Source organism: Chinchilla lanigera, unplaced genomic scaffold (assembly GCF_000276665.1).
Source record: "Chinchilla lanigera isolate Chin_1 unplaced genomic scaffold, ChiLan1.0 scaffold00012, whole genome shotgun sequence".
Lineage (NCBI taxonomy): Eukaryota > Metazoa > Chordata > Mammalia > Rodentia > Chinchillidae > Chinchilla > Chinchilla lanigera.
In genome coordinates, this window is record NW_004955413.1 from 16,824,240 (window position 1) to 16,829,623 (window position 5,384).

General features: G+C 36.4%; 1 protein-coding gene across 2 annotated transcripts in view; it reads left to right on the forward strand.

The window, feature by feature from the left end:
• Nucleotides 1-5,384, forward strand: part of Slco1a2 (solute carrier organic anion transporter family, member 1A2) — an 88,704-nt gene that overhangs the window by 2,432 nt on the left and 80,888 nt on the right. The window contains exon 1 of one of the 2 annotated variants that reach the window (XM_005379053.2): nucleotides 1,196-1,211. The exons of the other annotated variant lie outside the window; for it this stretch is intronic. The gene's annotated coding sequence lies outside the window, so the exon portion shown is untranslated. Of the gene's footprint in view, nucleotides 1-1,195; nucleotides 1,212-5,384 lie in introns of those variants that run through there. 2 annotated transcript variants of the gene reach the window in all.

Below are 5,384 nucleotides of genomic sequence, written 5' to 3' on the forward strand. Positions count from 1 at the left end.
CTTCAAAAGACTTTTTTTGTTTGTTTTTGTAGTGCTGGGATCAAGCCCCAAGGCCTTGTTCATTCTAGGCAAGTGCTCTGTTACTGAGCTACAACCTCAGGCTCACACTGGTGCTTTGATATGACTTTTAAAATTATTTTATTTAATTTTTAAAAGAAATTACAAACATTAAATTGATTAATACTGCACTAAATATTTATATTTATTTATTTATTTATTTTGGGACCTGGAATCAAACTCAGGACCTCACACTTGTCAAGCAGGTGCTCTGCCACTGAGCTATATCCCCAGCCCATATTTGTATTTATTGTTAAAAGATTAAAATGTTAATATTTTTGATCAATAATCATGGTAATTTTTCTTTATACAGTGTGTCATTAACATAAAATTGTTATGTCCATATAGTTACTGTACAGTTCTGTCAGTTTTCTAAGGTATTTCATAGTTTGCTATTGTAAATAAGATTTTATTTTCATTATAACTTTTATTTGGAACTGCCTTCACTTTGGTATATTTATTTTGGATCACATCATTGTATCAAATCTTTTTCTAAATTGTAAACCTGGTGTTTGGCAAGCATTAATATTTGTCTAACTAAAGAATTTTTAGATTCCTAACATTATTTACTTTATTTTCTTGTCCTAATTAGCTGGAAATATCAAAGCAATGTTAAATAACAATGATATTAGCAGGTAATATTTAGTTGTTCCTGATTTTAATGGTACTAGCTTTACTTATCTCACAAGTCACTTATGGTACTTTATAAAGTTTCTGGTGCATTTCTGTCTTCATCTTCCTGCCAAGATGGGAGAAATGGCTAGAATGATATTGAAGAAAGTTTCTGTAACTATATGTGACTCCATCTTCTCTGCCAATGAATATCAAAGATTTCAGTGTACCATCTACTTCTAGGTTTTTGAAGTGGAAACATATCTGCAGAAAAAAAGAAATAATTGTGTTATGCATGCCTCTTGTTGGGATAATTTACTATTCTCTTGAGCAATACCCTGGTTACCTCTTCTCCACTTTGCAGAGCTGAATTTGTAGAAGTGGCCTAATAACCTGTGCAGAGACAGTGTTTTATTTATAGTTTATGTTCCTGAAGAGAAGCCACATTTCCTACTTTTGCTGAGCCACTAAGGCAAGCTGAATAGAAGGGAGGGAAGACTCCTGCAGCGTCACTCCCATGGAACTGCTTCAAAAGCTTTTAAGTAAGAATAGCTTCCCTGAGCTCTGATGCATTACCTCATGTAGGGGTGCATGCTTTTACTTTGAAACCTACTATCAATTAATCTGAAAAGAGGGCTACTATTTCTAGAGACCCTAGATCCATGTTTTCTCTATAAAAATCACTACCTATCTGTTGAACAAGATGAGGTTCTACTTGCTGCTTAGTAGCTACAAGATGATCACTTCTGTCATTATTTTATGGATGAAAACACTATGAAGTATTGTTTTATGAAGATGTAATTGAAAGAAGGAGTTTTATTATACTAATGCTGTCATTGGAATTCAGGAATCTGCCTGGGGTGGATGATTCTCTAATGATGTATAGTTCCTACCCTTGGATTCTCTCAGAGAATCTTTGGGAGGAGGATCAGAAAGTAGCAGATCAACAAGATTTTAGTGGATTACAGGCAAGATAACTTGCCTGTATTATAGAGGACAGTCCAGGTGGGAGACATCCAAGTAGGCAGAGCCTAGAAGTGGAAACTACCTGGAGGACTAGAGTGGGTTTCTCTTCTGTGGTCTTACAATTTGAGGAGTGGTCAGTGACCAATGTTCCAATTAACTGTGAGTCTCTACTTTCAAGTTATTTGAATTTATACTGTCTTCCCTGAAACAAGGATGGCACCCAAAGCCTATTAGTGGATTCAAAACTGCAATGCAAATGTAAGTAAATGAAGAGCATCCTGTCAAACAGGGTCAATGCAGGTCAGCATGGGTTTGAGTCCCCTTATGTGCGACTGTGTAGGCCTTAGTGTTGTGAGACTGGGTAGGTGGGGAAACATGAAAGAAGCTTGATGTTCCCAGGAAGTCTGACTAGTACAAACTAAGGAAATTAGACTACAGTCTTCTTGCAGATTTTTCTTCCTGGGCCAAGATGCCAGTCTTTCTTTTCCAGCATATGTGAGGTATCTACCTACCCTAATAATAACCAAATACCACTTAGTTATTTGCACTCTTCATAGTTCTATGGCCAAAATCAAGTACTGACCAAACACTCCAAATAACTATGTGAATGGCAACTCTTTTTTTCTTCCTTTAATCGAAAGCAATAAAGATTCTTACAGAAGAATTTATTATTTAATTACTACAATCATTTACTTTGTTGATTTCTGCGAAATCTATGTAACAGCTTTATCTAAACTTATGGAAGGATTGCTAATTGTATCTGTTTGTCTTTGTGAGCACTTATTTTTGAAATTATACTGAGGTGATATTGTGTATTTTTAAAAGGATTAAATTGAGTATTGTCTATTGCAAGAGTTTTTTTCTCCCATAGTCTGAGCAGAGATAAATTTATCATTGTCCAATTTAATTTTCAAAAAGTTTTACTATTCTCTAAGAGGCTACCAAAGTCTTGACAGGTGAATAGAGGAGTAGTTTTTTGAGAATTTCATATCCAGATTTATTAGAAATTCCTTTTATGATTAAAAAAGGGGTATGTTTCTAATTATATATTTAACAGAATTATAGAATTTATTATCTTCTTACCAGGAGCAATTCACCCTAAATAAAAACAACAGGTTTTTTAAGGTTTATAGGGAATTGTCACTTAGATTGATATGTGGTAACATTTTACCCTTCATCTTTATATAAGCAGATATTCCAATTTTAAGAATTAGTAAAATCTGCTGTACAAAAGGTAATTGCAAAGCATAAGTATTTGGACACTAAGATATGGCTGCTAAAATGCCAGAGAGATGGTTTTGGGATTTTCTCCCCATGAGGAATCAATACTTTGATAATATTAGGGGAGAGTAGAATTCATCATGTAAACATTTATTATAGGTACAAGGTAAGATTTTCTTTTATAATATAGGAAAAGTAAATCATGCACAAAAAGCTTGTAAAGCAGGACTAGCTTGGTGCCTAAAGAACAGATATAATTTCATTAGATCAGTCTTACAAGTCTATGTGGATGATGAAGAATGGAATTATGAAGTGGGATGATAAAAATAGATTCCCTTAAAACTGGTTATGCCCATATTCTTCTTGGAAAAATTTTGAGCATTGTAAATATTCATACACCTGTTTTGGAGCATGGTGTTGTAGACCATCTATGAGTTTGCAAAAGAGATGGACAAGAACAGGTTTTACGAAAATGCTCATTGCCCACATATCTAATAATTTGGATGGGTAGAGAAATAGACTGATGATAAGAGGGGAATTTCTTTGGAGAAAGTGTGTGATCATTAATTGTCATCTACCAGCTCCATTTGAAGAAGAACTGCCTTGACTTGAGTAAGAATTTTATGTTAATAAAACTCTGGGTACGTCTGCAGATGATTGACATGCAGGCCAAAAACCAAGGAAGAGAAATCTACCTCAAATGTGGGTGGCACCAGCTTGTAGCTTGGGTGGAACAAAAAAGGAAAGAAGGAAGTGCTCCCTTTTCTTCAGAGAGGCTATGGTACTTGCCATTGCCTTTAAGCACTGCTGTTAGTTGCCTCAGGAGTCCAGATCAGACTCCTCAGCCTTCCAACATGAATTAATCAACTTTCCAACACAGACTCACACATATGATTTTGCAGTATTTCTAGGCTGTTATGATTTGTGTCTAGATGTCCCCCACAAACTCTCATGCACTTTTATATGGGGCTTTTCAGAGGTTTATGATTGATTCCTGGTTCAATGCTGGGATTAAGGGTGCTGGAATAAAGGATGGGTGATTGCTGGAGCACTCCACTGACTGGATTGGCACCTCCCTAATCCTAGCAGTGTGGATGAGATAAAAGGGCAGAAAGAAGCTTGTTTGTCCATTTTGCTCATGTTGCTTTTGGCATCTTTTGCCACCATGAACGGTTGCCCTTCTGTCACATGACCCTACCTTGGAGGCAGCTGTTTAGGGCTGAAACCTCCACAAACTGTGAGCTAAATAAACCTTTCTACCTTCAACTTTGGGTGTTGGGAATTTTGTCTCAGTAGTGAGAAAATTAACGAAGACACAGGCCTTTGATCTCTGACTGGTAATGGATTCTCTGGGTCTCCAGTATGCAGACAGCCATCTTCTACCTCTGATTTGGCAGCCACTGGGACTCTTTCCCTTCTGTTTCTGTAGCTCTACCTAATATAGCACATAAATTACTATACACAGATAGATAGATATAGATAGATATAAATAGATATAAATATAGATATATCCTATAATCCTACATGGTAATATGATATATTAGGTGGGCTTACAGGTTCAAAAGAAGAGCCCAAATGGCCAGCTGTGGGATCAAAGCTGAAATATATATATATATATATATATATATATATATATTTCTATTCCTCTCGAAACCCTAGTATCATTTTAGTACCAGGAGTGGGATCTTGAGGATTCTAGAATGCCCTCGAAGCATCCTTTCTATTGTCCTGAAGCAAAATACTTGACTTCTTTTTATTGCTAATCTTTTCAGTCACCCAGATCCTTGGCCAGTATTTCTCAGGCACAGTGTTATAGATGCTTCCTGTCTTGTGAACTGAAAACTTTAAAAATCATTTGGCTGCAGTGTTTGCTCTTGATTTTCAATGTAAAGCTTGCTGAAAGTCCCCAACAGTATCCATGCCACACCCTGAATATTAGACTGTCTTGAAATTTTCCCTATCAGATTCATTAGTCCACTGCCCTTAATCCAAGCTTTTAGAAAGTCTCAGGATGTGAGAAAAATTTAGACAAATTTTCTGTCAAAGTACCACACACATGGCCTTGAGTCCAAATGTCAATGGAAACTTTGTCTCCAAGTGAATCTTCCTGATCCTGGCTTTAACATCACTGTGTCCATTAACATTCTGGTCTCTAACCTCTGACTAATATGGGTCATTAAGCTGAGCTCACATCATTATAGGACTTTTCTAACCAACATCTCCAGACTTTTCCAACTCCTTCCCATGTACCAAATTCCAAAGTTTTCTGAATCATATGTTGAGGTATATTCATGGAAATGATCCATCTTCTCTGGTACCAAAATCTATCTTATTCACTTTATTGTCACCAAGACACAATACCCAACATCCACAATTTACAGGAGGAGAGGTTTATTTTGGCTCATGTTTTCATTCTATGGTTGGCTGACTGCTAGACAGACACAGCACAGTGGAAGGATCTGGCAATAAAAGGTACTCACATCATGGCAGCCAGGAAGCAGAGAGAAAGGGAGGAAAGGAGGGATAGA